This window comes from Anser anser (genome assembly GCF_964211835.1).
Source record: "Anser anser genome assembly, chromosome: 5".
NCBI lineage: Eukaryota > Metazoa > Chordata > Aves > Anseriformes > Anatidae > Anser > Anser anser.
In genome coordinates, this window is record NC_139725.1 from 1986133 (window position 1) to 2008029 (window position 21897).

At 37.8% G+C, this 21897-nt stretch overlaps 1 protein-coding gene across 1 annotated transcript in view; it reads right to left on the bottom strand.

Annotated features, from left to right (window-relative positions):
• The window catches only part of MICAL2 (microtubule associated monooxygenase, calponin and LIM domain containing 2), a 162583-nt gene that overhangs the window by 140327 nt on the left and 359 nt on the right, over nt 1-21897 (bottom strand). Inside the window, exons 2-4 of the mRNA XM_083839911.1 lie at nt 18825-18986; nt 15817-15846; nt 12796-12918 (exon numbers count right to left, since the gene is read on the bottom strand). The gene's annotated coding sequence lies outside the window, so the exon portion shown is untranslated. The remainder of the gene's footprint in view (nt 1-12795; nt 12919-15816; nt 15847-18824; nt 18987-21897) is intronic.

Consider the following 21897-nt stretch of genomic DNA (forward strand, 5'->3'; position numbering starts at 1 on the left):
TGGAGGATCAGGGTCAGAACTGGAACATTCAACAGATTCCAGCTTGGGCTATATCTATCAAGGATACAACAGAAATAAGGTAAAAGTTAAAGTGGCTTCTAATCAAACCTCATTCTTTGGAACATGCACTATTGGAGGAATTAGTTAAGCTTAAGTTCAGCCACAACTATTCAGTCCTATCAGCTTCAAAGGGTTTTAATCAGCATGCAAAGCTAAGTACATCTGTGAGAGATAGGGACCTGGGTCATGGCAGTCTTACTTCTGACACAAATATTCTGTATTCTGCTGTGACACAATGCCTGTTTTAACATTTTCCCCCTCTGTTTCTAGGTCTCCCTTTTTTTAAGTCTTCATCTTCCAAATCATCAAGCAGGAGACATCAGCTGACACACTTTTCTTCTTCTCTTTCTGCTTTTAAATCCCCTCTCGATACCTCAAAGTGCAAATACTGGGAGGATTTTACCTGTAGCAACAACTAAGAAGATGTTAGAAACAGGAGAGCTGAAAGATAGAAGCTACTCTTTAATTTAAAAGTTACGCAATGGGTGTTTATAGCCCTCAGCTGAGCTAGACTACCCTGCCCTTGCCATCTCAAAATTTTTGGTTCTGGCTTTGGCCTCCTACATTCTGTGTAAAGCACTGGAAGTTTAATTTAAGGGAAAAGAGTTGTATTTCCTGAAAAAGCTTTGTATGATTTTGCAGGGGGAAGAAGAAACTGAGTAGAAGAGGTGTCCAAACAAAATAAGTTCTAAAAACACAGGCAAGCTATAGGTGTGTTAGGTGAGAATATTTTCTTGGTTGCTGCTACGTTTGATGTTACATAATTAAAAAAGATTATCTAATTCTCTATGGGTGTATCCAACTGGGGATCTGCTACAGCTCTGCTGTGTTTAGTTTGGCTTTTGTCATTAGAAAGTCTTTGTTCTGTAGCTTTCACGTCTTCTTTCACAGAGGTAAAATAAGGTAACATTTTAGGAATAAACATGTACAGAAAAGTGAAAAATGTCCTAGAAATATAAGAGGAGAAAATCAACTATTTGAACCTGGCATCTGGTTTGCTCAGTTTATACATGAGAAACGAAGGCTAGTTATTGCATACATTTTTACTTTTTCATTATGAAGAAAACAAGACCAGAAAACAAAACAAAACAAAGCACTGAAATAGCAATTACTGCTATTTTTGTAGATCAGTGTACAATCAAAATTGAGATACTGTTGAAAGAAACACCACGCAAGACTGGAGTGTGAATGGTTTTTTCTGTTGTTGTTGTTCATAAATTCCTACCTATATGAAAATTAAGTGTAAATATTCAGATACTGAACAGAGCAAGTACAAAAGGAATGGTCCTTACCTTGTTATCAAGAATGTAATTACATGCAGAATCTGTCCTTCATTAAAAAAATATACATGCAATAAATACTTTCACCGGCAATACAAATACTTGGTATGAATGCTTCTTTAGGAGTTATAACTTCCTGTTGTCTTTTATTGTTCATTTTTAACTGTTGCATAATGGTAAACTCCTTTTTTTATAGGCTGCAGTGATTTGAAGCCTGTAAAAGTGACATTAGGAAATGAAAACTACTTTACAACAGCATGTCCCTGCAATCAGAGGGTAGCTTCCGCAGCAAATTCACAGCTAAAAATGTCTTCTATGTTTGTATATTGATTTCACTACTGGTAAACAAATAAAAGTCCCCCCCTTTTACAGATGTCTGCTTCAAAATTCAAGGTTTTGAAGAAACCTTCACTTGAAAGTCATTTTAAATATTAAGCATCAATAACATTGATCTTGAGGTCTTGTAAAGCTACAGAAGTCAGAAATACAGTAGCAGTTGTTAAAAGCAGAAAATAAGTCATAATATAATAAAAAATACGTCATTTCTAAATTATGTTGGTTCAGATCATCAAGATCTGATACGTGCCTAAATGCTTACAGAACGAAGGCCTATAGTAGACTTTTTCCAATATTTTAAGCTAATTTCTAAAATTTAGTTTATACAAAAAAAAAAAGGTGCTAATTATGTTGGTATCTTTCTACACTTTCATACTGAACAGACAAGGGAGATGCTACCATTATTTACTATGGAAAACATAATGTTAATTAGATTATGATAGGAAATTCAAATGCTAATTTACTAGTTGAAAATAAATGTAACAGGGCATAAAAATAGGTTTCTGCTTCCAAGCTATACAACAGTCTGATAAGAAAAAAAACTTCCAAACAAAAACCTGAAAGTTTCTTCTTTTTTTTTCTTTTTTTTCAATTCTATAGCTAATAACTATTTTTCTAGTTATCCCTTAAAATATGATGTTCAATGTAAGAGGTTCCCAGGAACCAAAGACCACACCCATTAAGTAAGCTCAAATATCCCTGGTTTAGAAAAACTCATAAGGAGGAGGTCATCTGACCAACCCATAAAAACAGATATCACTTTTATAGTTGTCAGCTAAATTATTAGTCCCATTTCTAGATGTGTTGAAAACTACCACGTGCCTAAGATGTCAGCCAACAGATGTGACTAAAGCATCAAATTCATAAACTGAAATTCTCCAGTACAGAAATCTTGCTCTCTTGCTTATCTGCTAAAAAGCGACAAACTGTGTATGAAATATCACCAATCCCAAGCATTCTAAAATCACGAATCATAATCAGATTATTTTTGTCACAATAGATCTGCTTTTAATTCACTTTTTACCTTCTGAGCTTTTCACATGCAACTGAGCAAGTTATTAAGTACCCTTCTGCAACCACAAGAGCTTGATAAATAAGCTATTTTCACATTAATTCTCAGAAAAAAAAATCCAGAAGCTGGAGTTCCAAAAAATAATAATAAATAAATTAACAATCATGATACTCATGATATTGTGAAATCTAGTGTTAAGGCCTAGAGAAAAATGAAGTGATACATGACATCTTAAAAGTTTCTGTATTTACACACACTGCTTATTTAATTTCATCATGGCATGTCAACTAGGCCCATCCAACAATTTTAGCATGCATGATAAAAGGGATCTTTTATCGAAAGGAAGTAAGGTAAGACAAGCAGGCTAAAAAACAGACTCCTGAGAGTTCAGAAGGAAAAAGAAAGCAATTTGCTTGTCCGAAGTATAGGGAAAGCCCCATTTAACTAAACTCCCAGAAGGAAAGGTAGCATGTACATAGCCTGAGAAATTCCATCAATGGCACAATTTATTCTCTTGATTTCATCAAATGGTTAATGACTGTAGATACACGTAAGAATGATCAGCCACATTCTGTTCTTAGCTGTAGTCACACAACCCAGACGTGAGCAACCAGAGCTCAACCAGTGGTTGTTTTTTTAGATCATTTGGTTCAAACGTTCGTTTATGTGCGTATAAATAACAATGGTTTGTATAAATAAATGGTTTGTGTCCCATATTTCTTCTGCTGCTGCATCCCAAGCCATTCTTGTAAGACAGATTCAAGGTACTGTGGAGATGAAAACAGTGGATACAGTGGGGATTTAAGTGGACTCCCTGCCTCCCTGAAGACATGCTGCAAACACAAGCCATAACTGCCCAGCCGGGTCAAACGGGCTGTGGTCCAGCCCTGTCCTCACACATAGCCTCCATTCAGTGCAGCTGGATTTCACAAGAGCGACTAAGGGCAGAGCGCAGCCGTTGTGTTTCAAAACATTTGCAGAATGATTGGACATAATTCTTTGAAGAGGATTTAATTTTCTTAATGGGTTTGAGTAAATCATCAGCCTCCACAACTGCATGGGGAATACCTCAGGAGACTTCACGCGGCATACTTCAGCAGAGCAAAAGTGCACAAAGTCATACTTGTTGGACACAACATCTCAGAACAGAGTGAGCTGTTCCTCTCAGATTTCTACTGCACGGTGTATTTTTAAAATATTGAACTAACCAATCCCAATGACTTATTTTACTGTACTAGAGACTAGAACTTTTTTCTCAACAGTATAGTTAATATTCCTTCTCACATGAGCATTTTAATATAAACATACATATGAAAGTGCTTTCATCCCTGAAGCCAAATGAAGGTGTTCTTTTGAAAGTGGAAAAGTGGAAACTGTAAGCAGATGTCTCTGAAGCCAGCTTGCTCTTAGTGCTCATTCAGCAAATACCTTCTACTTGCTTGCTTTCAGTGGCCAAAGATCTGACTGCTGTGCTCTGAAAAATGCCCGTCATGGTGCCTGGGTGAATTGCAATGGTCACGAGTCCATCAGTTCTGGAGGCCAAGCAGAGGAAGCTTGAGTTAGCTGTGCCATTCCCCACGTGCCTCTCTCTGCCTGACTCACCTTTCTGATACTTTCCCTGCCCCAACTGGTCGACTGGTCATACTTGCACTCTGCCCCCTGCTCAGCCTATCTCAGCAAAACCCATATCTCAGCAAAACCCATATGTTAAGCAAGCAGCTGTCTGTTGCAATTTCTCAGTGGGAAGCAGGAGGCCAATGGAGACCAAGGGCACCCTCTAGAACAGATCAAAAAATCTTCCTAAAATGACCAAACCTGTGACCTTGTTATAAAATCTGACTGTCCTGAAAGGATAGGGTTTATTCCTCACCACCTCCTGTCTGCCAACAAAGAACCTGACCCCTTCAAATCAGCACCAACTTACATGGCAGGGAGCCACAGGAAAGTTAGCACTTCAGGTTAGCATTCCCTTTCCCCTGCTTTAACCTTTATAATCAAATATCAAAAAGAATGAAAACAAACCATGGCTGCAGTCATTGGCACATTACATTTTCTGTTATCACCAGCACATTTTATAGGTCACGGTTAGGCCAATGAAACATAACACAGTGCTCTTTTCCCACTCCCCCCAACCCCCCTTTTTAAATTTGAAAGCAGGTATCTTCTTCCAAGCTAAATACTTTTAACTACTGGACTTCACAGAAAAAGAAGGTCACAAGCTGACTCATCAATAGCCATAATAAATGTGAAAAAGATCCTGGACATCAGATCATGTAAGTTATATGAATGCCAGGTATGAAAGATGGTCACCACCCAAGAAAACAGATGTATGTGTTCTTGAGGTTTACCATGATTTATGAAGTAATAAACATCTTACAGCAGAGCAAAATGTCCTGGGCCTGATCATCCCACATATTATCACCCACTTACATCTATATACATCTTTTATGTACTTGTTTTACACCTCGTGCACAGAATGAGCTCTCAACTAAATGAGAGTGGATAAGGGAGTCACTTTTATGCCACTTTGTGTGAGGCATAAACATACAACAGATTACTTTTACAAGGTGACTTTCTGTTTTCACTGAAAGAGAGGACAGTAGTTAAAAAATCTAAGAAATAACTGTAAAGATGCCTTCATCCAAACATTTTATATTCCAAGCATTTAAAATACTGAAAAGGTGTCCTTTGTAGTTACTATCTAGCACCACCAGCTGGATGCTCTGAGGAACTAAGACCTAGATTTTTACTGCTTAAAGACGGAAATACTAGCAAAGTGATCTTATGGTCCTGTACACTATTCTTCTCTTGCTGGTAAACTATCAGCTGTAAATACCTGGCACCGACAGCACGACAGGATGATCTGGCTGAATTTTATTCATTTTGTTCAGCAGCAGCAGTCAAGTGAGATCTTGGGTATACTAAAGGATGCCCGTCTGTATGCTTTGTGCCTCTGGTGGGATCTCATGCCAGTGAAAACAACACTTGCCATGATCCTGCATGGAAAGGACCCGTCCATCCCACCTACTCGCACACCCCTATGGGTGCGAGCATTCAAGCAGATTTTGCTTGGCCTCATCTCTCCCAGCCGTACCAGCAGTGTGCTCTGAGCAAGCAGCTGGGCACTGTGTGTCAGGTGTGCCAGCACAAGAACAATGGTTCACTTGGGCAGATTGCTGTAGCACACTGTAATTTCCTGCAGGGCTGTTTCTAACATCTGGGCTACCAGAGGATGCTAACAACCACACAGGAAAGTAAAGGAAAAGGTTTCAGATATCTAGATAGCACCTCACAGGATTTTTTTGTGAACCCCATTCCAGTCCAGTTGGAGTCTGGCAAACTAGCACTTAGTTATAGTGATAAGTACTTGGCATATAGCGCACCTTATGTGGAGTACACAAAGTGAGCTAAGCAGGAGCTAAACTTGTCATTCCATTTTACCCGTTGGCAGAGAAGTGGGTGTGGGTAACGGAATATACTAGAAGTGGGTAATGTAAGATATGCAAAAACATTACTGCTTAACACAAAGCAGCACAAACATATCAATCACACAGCAGGCTGCTGCTGTCCTTATTCCTCTGCCAGCTATGACGAATAGCATGAAAGGGAATAAAAATGACCTCCTGTGGATTCAGAGTAGGTGTGGTGGTGGCAGGAGATTGCATCTTTACTCCCAATCCTGGAGGCAAAACCACTGTGTACAGATGTCCTTTTTGTCTGAAACTGGATACTCCTCTGTACTTAAAAGACAAAGTAGCTCTGTTGCAAGCCCAGGATGGGAAGGATGAGTAAATGCCTGAGATATGATGTTTTATGTCCAGTGAGCTCAAAGGCATCATCCCTTTCTCCTGTGAGTTTTGGTCCAAGCAGAGTCAACACCTAAAGCTTTGCAAGAATCATTTTCCCTTCCCAGACTGGACTCCTTGTGCAACACATGCTGAGGAAGCAGGTCAAGTGGCACAGTGACATGGACTGAAAACAGAAAAGGATTAGTGAGGCTGAGTCTTGTCGTAGTAAGCAATGATTAACTTTGTGGTTCTTTGCTTTTGACATTCAGATCATGTAAAATCATGGCATTATTTCAGTGCCAGCCAGACTCAAGTCTGAGCCCTTCCCTTCATAACAGACACCATGGATGAGACAGATTGTACCAGCTGAGTAAAAAGCAGAAGTTGAAAATGAGTAAAAGGTAGTCATAAGAACTTCTGCTTTGATGGAAACTTTGCTATACCTGCAGATAAATAAACTATAAAATAAACTATAAAATTTGGCACAAGAGGAGCCCAGGACTGGAATAGCAGGAATGTTGCAGATCAAGATTAAAGTGCACTGGCAGAGCTACACGGAGAAACATGCATGGCACCTGTCTCCACGGTGCCTGTCTTGAGCTAATGACGTTAATCTCCTGGTTTCATAACCACAGTATTCAATCTCACATTTTAAAACAATACTTTGTAGATTTTAATGTAAACTACATTGAGGAAAATTTTGCTGAGGAAAAACATCATGCATACATGTAACAATACAGCTGAATAAGGAAGCAACACATATCCAGAATTGTGTTCATACATAAAGGATTTTACCTATTCTTAAGGATATATATCCATGCATGCATGTGTGTAAAAATATCTGCTTTCTATGTGCTAATAATAGCATAAAAATGTTTAAAAGGGAGATGATGTTTTATAGTCCCAATCAACTGAGGTGCTGCACAGTTCCTTTCAGAAAACCAAAAATCCTAGAATGTCTGCATCCTGGATTTTAAACAGACATTCTTAGCCTTGGTGGGATGCTGGAGAATCTGAAGCCCTGCTTATAAATATCTGCAGCAGGCATCTGATTAGTTAGATGCCATTATCTTATTCAACCATCCTTAAATAACTATTACAGCCACTGATCCTTTCTAAGAAAGAGAAGTAAGAAGGCATTAATTGGGTGACCATTACATGAGTACTATATTTTCTTTAGGACTGAACGTACTGCAGGTTTTACTATGCTGTATTCCTTCCTGAAATATTCCTCACTAAGCCCTAACTCTGTTCATGGAAAAACTCCTACTAATTTTAGCTGGTCTAGGAACAAATTTTCTTTTTCATCAGCTAAGAGCAATTTCGTCAAAAAGACAGGCAAGAGAGTAGATAGAGTATTTTGTAGCCAGGTCTCAAATAAGGATAACCATGTATTTTCACATTGCCTTTACAAGTTTTGTCTTGAAGACAATAATGAATATTTATAAACATACCAGCTTTCAAATCCCAGTGAACTGCTTCTCCTTATTTAAAATACATTCTGAGATAAGCAGTACCTTTAACTGTGGGAAGAGTATGTCAAGCCTGAAAACTTTTCAGTGCTTTTCATTTCTTTTAAAACTCATTCAGAAAATGTGTAGACAAACCATCAGAGATATTTTTGCTAATTTAGGCATAATGAACTGAGTAAACACTTCAGTGAGAAAAAAATAGTCTGTCATTGAAAGACCACATTAAATATTGGATGTATTTTTATAAAACTTGTAAAATCTGAAATAATTTCACAGATAATAGGAGGTTCCTACGTTTGCTGTTTTCTTTCTGGAAAACAACAGATACACAACTGCTGTTAAACAGTGGACAGACAGCGTCCTCGTACCCCGGAGGAATGTCTTCAGCTCAGTCACACCCACTAGATGGAGCTATTTCCACAGCACATTCCTGCCTAGCACTAGCCTCCCAAGAAGTGTTCATCCAGTGCAGTGCAAATGTACCAGCCCCAGCTCATACTCACATTTCAGATTCCCAAGTTTTGCACAGGAATAGAGTTAATTTGTTATTAATACAGAGAAATAAGATGAAGTTCAAGACAGACTGGAGATTTTCCCCTTTAAAAAGCAACAGATCCAAATCAGTTTTTTAGGTTAGAAACAACAGATGACCACGTCTGTGTATCACATCTGTGTATCAAAAACGCACACAAATGCACACAGATTTGCACACACAGAAGTGTTCAAGAGCCTAAACAGAGCAGAGATCCTACTGCTGCTTATGTGGAGTAAGTGCTCCTACAGTCTTTAACAGATTGGTAATTCTTAAATGTGCAAGATTTTGGGTACAGACTAAGTTTTCAATGGCATTTGTTTGGTTTCAGTTAAACTCAGAACTTAAAAAAGAATATTTCAGGTTTGCTTGAAAATTAGACACCTTCATTTCACATGTGTATTCTTATATGCATGTGGTGCACAAAAGACTGTACAATGAGCCAGAGAGCAGTGTATTAAGAAAGCAGTGTATTAAGCAGTCATCAATTACACTAGAAAAGGCAGCAGAATGCATTAATGCTACTTGCTTTATTTATTTTCAGTGGTCTAATTTCCCAGGACTCCTTAATACAAGCTACAGAGATCAACTAGCTGTGGGGATTAACCAGCTGCAAGAAGTGTGGCCTTTTCTATCTGGTACTCCTAGTTCTTTGAAAAGAATATTCATCCCCAGTTTAAATCTCCCATGGCTCACTTTCTACTGTGTGTTCAGCCAAGGCTGATTTGACCATGTGTAAGAGCCCAGCACTTCTTTCAGTCTGTAAGAATCTGGTCAGTACTTATTCTGCCATGGGGTCCACAAGAATGGGGAGTTATAGAAATGCTGACCTTTAAGAGGTGTTATTTTATGTACAGCTGTTGACTTCAGAATTGAAAATATTACTTATTTCCACCCTAGTGATATGTTGCACAAGCTTGGGGAGCTTTGGGGATCTGCTAGATCCACTCACTTTCTGTTTGCAAGAACACCACATGACAATGATTTTGAAACATTTCTGCATTCTGTTTTACAACATTTCATCTGTTATCTCTCCACCTCTCAACCTCTCTGTGTTCCTAATGTGTCATACCCAAAATAACTGAGAAACTAGTTGTTTGGTATTTTTTGAAATCACAGTTTGATTCTGTGAACCTCAGGGAAACCAGGTTCTACACGAATTCCACAGGTCCCATATGAATTTTATATACTCCATGGCACAAAACAGGTTCCAGATGCCTAGGAAACCATCATACATACCACTGAGCTTACTCATTGTATAAATGTTATCTTCATTAACTATTTATTCTCTCATGTCTACTAGATGAGAGTACAGGAACCTACGCCTCACCATCAACAGGGCCACATTGCTCTTTTTTTTGCCTCACCCCTTCTCACCCCTTTTCCATTGCACTGATAACTGTGGATTTTTGCCAGCTGCAAGTAGTTCTTGGCTGGCATTTGAGGAATAGCTTGGCTGGTGACTGGGAAAAGTATGAAGGGATGATCTACCAGAACAGATTAACTCCTTGGTCTCTGCTTTATTTCTCTGACACAACCAGTTTTCCTTAAGTATCACTCATTCAAATTCCCTGAAGTGCCTTCCTTTCACCCTCTCCTAATTTGTTTATTATGAAGTATTTCAAATGGCAATGTAGAGGCATGCATTAAATTAGAGTCTAAAATACAGAAAATTAATAATTAATAATTAAATTAGAGTCTAAAATACAGAAAAAAAATAGAGCCCCGTCCCATTGTTTGTATACATCATGAGTAAGAAAAATGGCAATTTATCATAGCCTGAAGTTTTTCTGAAACAAACCATCACTCAGCAGTTGATACAAGGTCAATTCTGGACAATTTTCCAGCATTGGTGATATAACCCAATGAAACTGCCAGAAAGAGGTGTCTCAGACAAGACTTTTGGCCAACTAAATCAATTTTTTTACTATAAGGCAAAATGGTCTTTATAAAATCAAGTTTTCAGATAAATTTGGCCAGTCTTTTTTTTTATTAGTAAGTGGACACTTCTTCATACAGTAACATCCCATTAACTTAAAAAACCACTAGTGCCTTCAAAGTATTGTGGGGAGCATGGTTCATGCTGTTCAACAGAAATTCTCATTTTCACAGCTCCTTATCACACAAACACATCTTTATGCTTCCATATCATTCCCACCACAGGCTGAGGGGGGCGGGTTGGTTTTAATCAAACAAGTGAAGAGCCTACAACAATTGTTTTGAGTGTCATTTAAAAGCCAGCCTCACCAGCTGAATAGATCTAGAGACACCAATCATAACGGATCAATTAGACCCAGTTCTGACCCAGGCTTAGGTCCAGGAATGAGCTCAGTGTGCTGAGCTGATACGTCCTTAGCCCATCCCTCTCCTAACACTACCTAAATTTCAGAGACATCTGTCCATGCCAGCCTGAGCCCTGAAAGGGATTCAGAAATGAAACAAGAGGCAGGCTGTAACTGAAATCAGTTCTTCATCTGATAGCTAGAGTCTTTTTTTTTTTTTTTTAGCTTTCACATCATCTCCAGAATATCCCTGGTAAAGATCTGTATGCCACACAGGTGAAAATTAAATATCAGGAGAGTAGTATAGGTGTGCTACATTCATACTATGGTTTCTAGTTTAATGGCACACTTTCTGTGTCCAGTCACAGTCTCAAAAGTAGAGCAGCCTAGAGAAAGAAAGGAGAGGTCATTCAAAATACAAACATACAGGAACGACAGACCAGTCTGTGGAAACATCTGTATGCTAGAGCTGGCAAAAAAAGTATAGAGTAGTAACAGCCAAAAAAACAATCAGAATGGGTGAAATAACATAGTCACAAAAGTAGATAAATTATGGTATAATCCTGTGACAGAGATGCATAAGCTTGCAGCAAATACATACAAATCCATCCACCTGTGTGACTTATGCTGGGAAGATATATATGCATGTCAAAAAGTCATAAGAAAAACTTTGCTATAGGTAAGTGTGTAACTTTAGTAAAGTATATTAAAACCTTGAAATAGATGGGTTATTAACCAATCTTTTTCCCTAGACAGTGGCAATACTGGAGCCTTCTGGGAAATGAGACACAGGGTGTGTCTGTTCATTGCCGCAGCTGTATCACATATATAGTATATGATATATAAGGGATGAAGGATATAGCATGATCAGAACTTGTACTTTGCTTTTGCAGAACTTAATGAATTAATAACACCTTGAAAGTATTTGTCTGACTGAAGCCTTGGGAGCAGTCAATCAGAAATAAGAAAGGATGCAATCTTGTGGAAGACAGAACCTGAAGTATAAATGCTTTACTCCAGCTAAGTTACAGTGACACCTTCCTAGGCAGCTCCCAGCCACAGGACTGTGTGCCTTACGCTGTGTGAGTCCAGAAAAACAGTGAAAACTCAACTCACAAATCACAAGGCAGTTGCCTGGAAATATGTAGGAATAAGATTTAAAAACCATTGTCATTATTGTAAATCTGAGCAAAATCCTTTGTACGTTCATTGGATCTTTTGTTCTGACACGGAGGAAACTGAAACTTCTTCCTGGGACATTTATTCTATTAAGTGATTTACTTCAGTAAGTACCTAAAGCAAGATGTGTTTTCAGGACACAGATAAAATTATCAGGTAACATGGTCCAGTTAAAAAGTTAGCAAAAACAAATAAATCAGATTTTTATTTCCTTTTTTTCCTATTTACTTTGAAACACAATTTTGTTCCAAAGTAGAGATGCCAGCAAAAAAGGAGTACTGAACAGAGAACAGAATTATCCCATGTTCCTGCAGGGCTTTATTTCAGCTCTGGAGGAATTGCTTTCTGCTATCATTACCTTACAGGTGAGTAAGCTTATAGAGATCCTTGGAGCTGTCAGCCCCCTTTGCAGATACCAAACTCCTGTTTTGGAGGGGCACCCCAGAAGGACAGGCTCCACACAGTCCTTAGCTTGAAGTACAATTGGAAGGACATTAAAACCTGAGGTATTCACTCTAGCTATCAAAAAAAATCCTTGTAGTAAGTACAGCAGTTCAAGATAAATGTAGGAAACTGTTCTACCATCAGATGAAGCTGCATTAAAACAGAAATCACCTTTTAATTTGCTGGATTGTAATAGTAAAGAGCTGCTGTTATATACCGCATTTCAACATCAGGAGGCATTGTTCACAACAAACACATCCAGCATAGTGCACATATGAAATGGTACACCAGCAGAAGCACAGATGTAAAGAAAACAAAGCAATTACTTTAATTCATTATTTATCATAAGACACAATATTCAGAAATTCAAGAGCATCATAGGTGAAAAGTATGAGATGGGAGGTACTGACCTAGTAAATGATTCACTCATCCTGGGAAAATCCACAAGACAGACAAGTCCTTCATTGCACTGTCTCCATGTAGTCGTCTCACATCCGCTCTGCCCGCATTATCTCATCTCATTAGAGCATGATCTAGAAAGTTAACATGGCTTGTTTTAATGCAGGCTAACAACCATACTGAGTCATCAGTTTATTCCAAAATATGACTGATAATTGTATGTCAGTGTTCAAATCAGTCAGTGATTGCCTGGCTCTGTTGGGCACATCATTAATGTTCCCTCAGTTCCCCAAAATTTTGTCTTTGGCACTTTGCACCAATGGTCATTTCTTTTATTCATGCAATTATTTGGGGAAAATTATGGGTGTTTATTCCTTTCTCACACAGGAGCATGATAAAGTGGACATTATTAATGCTTTTGAGAAATTCTCAATTAATTTTATTTGAGATCAGTATATTCTCTCCTTTCACTAATTCTCTCTTTTCACAGCTTGTATTTTTAGTTCCAGTTGTCCCCTACAGCTAACAAACATGTTGCTTCTCTGCAGGCATCATTATTTTATTATTTTTCTTTGTTTAAAGAATAATTACATCATCAGTCTTTTTTTTTTTTTAATTTTCTGAGATCCTGTTTGTAAATGATACATTTGTTGTACTTCTTGCAACTATTCTTCCTTTTCCTGTCTTTGCACAATATAAGATAAGCAACAGGAATGTATCCTCAGGGCTTGCAGCTCCCTGGCAAGTCATATTTTTTCAGCTTTCATACTCAGTGCAAAAGCTATAGGCTTGTCAATAATGCTGTTTAACAGCCTGTGATCCTCTTCATCTGTTGCTGTGCAGCCACACATCTACCAATAACATTTATGGCACCTGGCAACAATGGCAAATCATTCCTTCTCCATTTTAGTTTCTTTGGCGTCACCACCAAGGCACTCCTTTCAGCTGCAGTGCTGCACCATCTGCTGTTTGTAAAGCATCACATTTTAGAGCTTATTTGTAGTTTCTGATTATTGGTTTTATCAGTATTTCAAGAACAATGACAACCTTCATGTTCTGGAAGGTTTTGTCCCAGTTGTTTTCATGGGACCACTTCTACTTTCACAGTTTTTGTAACAATACAGCAAATCTTGCAGCCATTGCTATTCATACGCCACTCTTCTAGCACCTTTTACCACTCCTTTAGGTCGTTTGTGGTGTTAATGCCACCTAGATTTTATTTTGTACAGGGCTGATGGCTCCTGTTCCTAAGATGTGATCACAATAATTTATTTTCTCTTTATAGCACAGTATCATTCTTGCCCACTCTGTTTTTAGTACTTAAAAATAGTTGCAAAACAAAGTACTTGCTGTAATTTTGGTAGTTTGGCCTTTGCCTTTGCTCACAGTTCTGAGTTTTAAATAACATAGGATTTGTGCCTTCATCAAAAGTAGAATGTTTTCTTGTATTAAAGTATGCAGAAGTATTCATTTTTTTAAAATCCAGGTGCTTATATAAACTTTCCCATGTAGATGACCCAATCCCAATTTTGTTATTTTAGTAGGTTTGTTTTTATTAAAGAAGCAATAAAAATTTAGATTCAAAATCTGCAAAATATAGTGCAGTCCATTGCTTTAAATTTTAAAATACCTTGTATTTAAAAGAAAACTATTTAAAAATATTTTTGTGTGCATAAGTTTGTATTAAAGCTAATTGGTCATAACAACCCCAATAGATTACAGATAATGTGCATTTACAGAGGGATATACAGTAATACTTTTTTTTTCAAATTATATTCCATATGGATTATTAACTTTGACCTTCATATTTCAATAGAAATTTAAGTAAGCATCTTGCCAGAAGTACAGTGGGAAAAAGGCTAGAAAATATCAGCTGAACACACATTCGACACAGCATGCTGTTTTTAATTCTTTCATCTTATCTCAGAAAGTACATCTCAGAATATTTATGAGACTGTTGCCAGCTCTTGTTGCTGTTTTTGCGAGGGGGTTGGAGCCAGTGAGGCCAGAACTGATGCATTCTACCAACTGCCACTTTTTAGTAGAATCTTGATCTGATGTCTCCCCCGCTTGGGGGTGAGCAGCAACTGAAGCGCTGAAGGAAAGAGGGTGCACTGGGACATGCGGAGAGCGGCACCAGAAGGCCTTTCCCAAATCTTGATGGGTCTGTGAAGAGGCTACCAGGAGCCACGACCTTCTCATTTTCCTGAGCCCTTCCTGTTTCCTCAAACTTAACTGAGATCTTGAGTCACCAGTGATCATTTCTCATCAGAAAAGGAAAACAGCGTAAGAAATAGAGAGAATTGGTTTCTACACAGTCAGTTCTTGTTCTGTTGGCTTCAATAACAACCTGGAAAAGCAGGTGACATGGGGAAATAGTATGCTAAAGTAAAAATATATAACTGTGAAAAAAATTGATCCTGTAGTGATTCAGAAACTCAAGGACAGCAAGATGAAGGGAGCACCTGTTATTCCTTTATGAAATACTTTTCTTTGTTCTGAATCATTCAACTTTTTTTCTTGTGTTCTTTAACAAAGACCATATGCAAGTTAATTATCGGTGTATTAATGTCTTCATACTTGCACTAGTGATTTGGAAGATACACAGTCAGCTGAGAAAACTGGATAGTCCTAGGTTTAGCACATGGATTAGAGAATCCTTAATTTATGAATTTTAAAAGTAATATCTTTCCAAATGAAGGACTCATATGTTTTTGTAGCCTTGGGGAAACAGCCAGCTGTGAGTGGCTAACCTTTATTGTGGGATTTCTGTTTTCTGCTATGTAATACACAAACTTATTCACCATTGCAACCACTAAAAATGTGGCATGAAGCAGGAAAAAAAAAGGCAGTACCCATCCTTGAAGAAATACTAATTCAAACAAACTTCATTTCCATAATGAAAAAATGTACAAAAGACCGTAATTCAGAATGACATGCAATTTAAAAACAGGAAATATTGGAGCTGTTCCTCTTACATGGATATAAATCATGACAAATCTGTTAAAATCTGTGAAAGGAAAGTACAATACCTGATATCAGCTTGAATTCCGTTCTGTCTTCTGTGAAGTAAATAAATGCATAGTGCTTTAGGATGTTAGATACACAAACCACAGGTTGAATTACTTTCATAAGTCTTAAGATATGGTTAGAACAGGAAATAGAAAATCAGAATATAGGAATGACTCAATTTCGTATCAGATTTTATCAGTGTTTGCATATTTCATTTTGAAACTGCAATGACATTAAGCTTTGACTACACACTAAACTAGAAAAATTAAATAATGATGCTCAGTTATAATGTACTATGTAGAGGCATTGGAAATGTGGTAGAGAAAGACTACACACATTATAGAAGACAATTTCTTTGCTAAGTCTTAATCAATTATACCTGATGTTTTTGACAATGTTGTACTATATAGGTCTGTATTTTTCCTGACATCATAAATATTTAAGATATGTGGCTAGATGGGAATTGACGTAGCTTCATTAAACCTACAAGATGGAAGGCTGGATTGCTTCTATGATTAGGCAAACGCATGCACAAACTACTGGCTAGTGAGTCATCTATGAAATCGTTGTTGCCAAGCAGCTAACTTTGTGTGTATTTTGTCATTGCTTACATGCTTATCATTTTGAGAAAGGCTTGAGGAATAAATGGCTGTGACAACTTTGGGGGATTTATTGAATGCCTAGAATCTGCAAAGTTCTAAGTGGATAGCTGATACCTGATCTATAATGTTTTCCTAACACATCTGTTGTCTTTGGGGTTATTGGTAGCAAGTGCAATTTATAGCATCAAAGAGGGAAAAACCTGGCCAGCATGACACACATTCTCTTCCAAGGGATGAGAAAATTTCACCTTCATAAACAACCAAAGCACTAGTATACATTATATTCCCCATATTTTGTTAAAAAAGAAGCAAATAAACCAACTTTTTCTTCAAATTAGATGTCGCTTTTTGTGTATTATATATATGATAAAAGTCTTCTGTTTTTCACAGTGCATTTGGTTCTTTCTTCTATGTCCTTTACTTCATACAAGCACATTTTATGTTTTCATATTCCTTTAAACTAGCTTCAGGATTCACTTCCCTTCAGTCATTTGCTTTTCTGAACCAGCCTTTTTTGTTTCCCTGCTTTTAGCTTCGCTATTTTGTCCATGTGACTTTCTCTTTCATGCGGTCTCTTTCAAGTACTTTTTCTCTGCAACTCCTTCGCACTGCTTCTCTCTTCCTGTGTCTCAAGCCAGTCTTCTCACCACCCCTTTCAGAAAACCTCCCTACTGCTCTAGTTGTTATCTTTATAATTTTCCTTATGTGAGTTCCTGTCTATCTTACTTCAACCCATTTCATCTCTTAATTTATTTAGTTCCTTCTCTTCCAGGTACTTTCTTCATGACTGTTGGCCCAATTTCACAGCAGTTCGCAGAATGCCCATTCCTTGATTCTCTTGTCCCAACTCTCACAAATAGGTGTTGTGTCTGCTTTTAATATAGTTTCAAGGGGGAAAATAGCAACTGTAGCAAGGTAATGAGATCTGTAGTAAGATTTAGATCATACCTACCTTGATGTTGCAAAGTGCTGAAGCTAACAGGAATAGTCAATAATTAATGCCATGGAACAGACAACAGAATTTGGCTCTAAGATGTCTTTTCTCTACACATATCACCCCTACACAAAAAGGGACATGTTTCTCTCAACTTCCATATTAAAACCTTGATTGGATCAGTAACTGGCAAAGGAATGCTAAGTGGAAAGAGTTGGTCCATCAACTTACTCTTATTAACCTTGCTTACTATCTTAGCTGCAGCTAACTGAGAATTTTATAGAGTGGGTGGCTGCATTAGGGAAAAAGGTACAAATATAGTCTGGAAAAATTGTTCTCAGAGCCACATACCAAAAATCTTCATACAGCTTACAGCCACAAAATAACCACCCTTAAGAGCAATGAGAAGGGAAAACAGAGGCACTCAGTATGAGCTATAAGCCTGCCAGAGATCTCAGGAGACCCACACTATCAGCTCAGCAGCCCAAGCTATATCACTTCTTACTACAATAGGGAAATGCAGTCACCAAGCAGTCTCTGTCTTCATGACAAAGCCCCAGAATGGAAGCACCATTTGAATGCCTGCAAATTGTGTTAAGGACAAACACTACAGAAAGTCAAAAAGAAGTGATTTGTCCAACCAGCCCGAGAAATTCTATTTTAAAGAAAAATGCACTATTTGTGACAGACCACAAAAGGCTTATGTCTTCTAGCTTCAAAAGATACAGCTGGGACATCACAGGTCAAGGTTCCCTACAAGAATGAGGCAATACGACTCAACCCTGGCCTAGAAGGATGCTCTCTGATTATGAGAGAATAGCTTAATATTTGTTAATATCCAGCCTTCTAGCTCTTGGGAGCTGATATCAATGAAACTATCAAGTATCTATCTACGACAAACTGAGCACACCAAAAACTTTCAACCATTACTTTCTGATCTGAAATGCACTCTAAGAAAGATCTGGATACAGAGATTCTGCATTTCACTCCCAATTATCTTAACCACCAAGTCTTAAAAACATTAAATGCTACAATAGTGCTCGTGATAGTGTTTGCACCTACGGACTGTCAGTTTATACTCCTCCCAAAAAACACACGTGCACATTTCTGTAAAAATAATTACACGACCTTTCAATTTATGAGACAATATTGTACTTCATAAGTAGCTGGAATAATTTGGCATGTGAAAGTTTCGAGATGTAATTTGATTGTATGAATACACACAGCAATACATTTGAGTAACAGTAAGATTGCCATCCACTGCCATGGACTTGTGCATTACAAATACAAAATAATACTTTCTAAAAACTTTCAGAAACTTATTGCCTAAGGTCACTATTTTTAAATGAAGACAATGGCTTGCAGTGGCATTTAAACTACCATTGGGCGTGTTCTAGAATACAGCAGTTTGCCTATGCATGTAATTTGCATTTGTGGTTGTTCAAAACTTCTCTATACTGGAAAACTCCTAGGGGTAGAAAAGAGTCCTTACCAGGCTCTGCGGTTTGCATAAGTCAAAGCAAATTCAATATGCTGCATTTCCATGGTCTGGAAAGCAGATAGAGTTTAGAGGTTTCATCTGGTTTCTTGTTGTCACAGCTCTAATAACGTCTGGTGGGTGACTCACTGCTCAATCTGTTCTGGTCAAGAGTAACTGAGAAGATAACAAGGCACACCATAAAAATAGGCATTGTTGATTATTCAGACCTTCACCAGTTAAAATTGGGAGCATATCAAAAGGAAAATACAGTCCACAGAGCAATAAAAAATGAGATCAAAACATGTTCATATTTCAAATGCATAGCTGCTGTCTTGCTAAATAATGCACCATCAAATGCAAACAATATTCCTATTTGCATAATTCTATTTTTTCTGAGTAAATTACAGCTGTCCCATAATGACAGTGTTTGAAAAGGCTGACAAGGATTTACTGTATGCTGTGAGGTTAATATTTCACAGGTCCTATAACAATCTAACCTCCAGAAAATTTTATGATCATGCACAGGAAGGCCAAAAGAAGATAATGGAACTCCACTCTAACTTCTGCAACTAAGAAGATAAAACTTTCTTTCTTATCTAAGAAAATAAAACTAAACAGACCACAAATCTTGCCTTCTATCTATTAAATAAAGGCCTGCAAGGTGGTCACCTACGTCTGAAAGTTATTCTGGTTCTGACAAGGTGCAGAGTTGACTACAATAACGGTTCAAAATCAACTCTATGTGTGATCCTCTTACAACCTTAAACAAGGTCTTACTGCTTTGCAATGTAAACTACTTACAGAACAAAATAAATTAAACTAGAATGTAGCACAATTACTCCAGAATAGTATTAAATTAGGAATTTTCAGGAACAGTAATTCCAGAAAAACTCTGTTGATAATCTTCTCATTGCAGTCAGGTTTATCCCAAACGTGTTAGTATTTCAGTGTCCTTAACGCCTATTTATTTCAGCAAAACCTGAGAAAAAATATGACCATTTAATGGTTCTGCTCTAATAGCTATGAAATCCCTAATTCTTTCCGATATTTTCCTAAAACTCCTAGATCTCAGACTGAGCTTAAAATTTTGATGTATGTTTCATATATGAAGATGGTCAGAAAGTTAAACACTGAGCTGATTCAGCAAAATAACTCTGTGGGTTTTTATACTAGTTATTCAGTCCTGACATTTACAAGTTTCCATATTGTAAAACCTCATGTAAGTAGAAAAAAAATTTACAACTCAGAGCTTTGTAAATCCAAGCATTCTTATAAAACAAAAGAGCAGTAAAAAGAGTAGCCATTTAATAATGTTATCACATCTTTATCTGTCTGGATAGTCTCTCCCATAGAAAACCATTAACTGCTACTGTACTAATAAAACAATCATTTTCACATGGGAATTAAATACTGCTGACATGCTAAACAGTAATTTTCAAGATTGTGGTATGAATATTCGAATTAATTTTAGGCCATAAGCATTCAGTTTGCCACTTGTTATTCCACCTCCTCAGTTAGCTGCACCAAGTCTCGTTTGCCCCTGGCTGCTGTCACAGCTGGCCTTTCAAGCTGCTGTCAGCAGGGACTCAGTGGCAGGGCACAGTCTCCCACAGGATGCCAACTATGATCATCCACTGAGGCCCCGTCACTGAACTGGGCAGCTTTCCAATGGATCTCATACCTAAATCACCATTGTCCAAAAGCCACAACCAGGTACTTTGGTGTGGGCATCACGCACGCTTGGGGAGTAAGGGAAAGGAGCACTAGAGAGGGTGACAGCTGCGGGTGCACACCATTTGCTCCGCAGGTGATGGGGTCAGCCCAGCAGCTGGGTGACCCCTCGGCAGCACCAGCTTGGGACCCCAGCTTGACCGCAGCCACACAGCACAGCCTCCTCAGGGGAAATTCAAAGGAACTGCCAAGACACATAGTGCTTAAGATGGAAGAAACTGCTAATGTCACTTGTTAGTTCCCTCTCCTAACTCCGCTCAGCAGAGTTCTGGCTTTCGGTTTTGGGGATTTTTGCCTGCTGGTAATAGATTTCGTCTTTGCTGTATTGTTATCTGATGTTGTTTATACTTACATCCTTCAGAAGGATGCCTTTTCTTTTCATAGATTAGCCAGACATCTTGCTACTCTTTTTTTCTAATTGATTGACTGCTCACAGTACAATTGTTGGAAAGGGAAAAGAACTCAATTAAATGGTAAATGAACATTCAAAATAACAGATGTTTGAAACACTGAACACAATGTAATGTATGTCCTTTAAATGAATAAACAATGTGTGGGGAAAAAAATTTGAACATGCATGATTCCCTACCCTACCAATTTCAGGAATGTGCTCTTTTGTCTCAAAACTCATCCAAGCAGAAAGTGGTTTCTATTCTCCAGAATCACCAATTCGGATGATGGCTATCTTTGACAGGAGTGCATTCACCATGGCAAGGGAGCATTCTTGCCTCAAATTCACCTTAAGGTTCTTGTACTGAGGCTGACCAAAGTCTTTCAAACTCTTTTTGTGTAGTATCTCTGGGATTTGCTTTTCCTAACTACACTTCCAGCTAGAATTATGCCAGCTTATTTTATCTTCCCTGAATTCGTTACTTAATGTCTAAGACTAAATTATATCTTGACAAAAGATCATATATGTTTTTGTATAATGCAGTTTTGTATAATATACCTTTCAGGAGATGTTCTCAAAACCTTCAGATACTCCTCAAAGAATATTAAACGTCTTAATGCTAATTAAGTGTCACCTGTACACTGTCACTGGCAATATTAATAAGCTGGTTTAAGAGAGTAAACTGGAAATCTAACTATAAAGACTGGAAAGAGGAGTATGTTATCTAAATTGCACAATTTTTTTATATGCTGCATTTCAAGCAATGTGATGGAATAAAGTTAATTTGTTCCAGATAATTCCCAACACACTTTACTCTTAAATTGTGTAGTCCAAGAAGTTAATATTTCAAAAATATCAAACTACTGTAATAAATTGAGATTTATGGTGTGTCCAAAAGGAAACCTTCTGTGGCACTGAAAAAGTATGAACTTCAGAATCATTTAGGTTGGAAAAGCCCCTCCA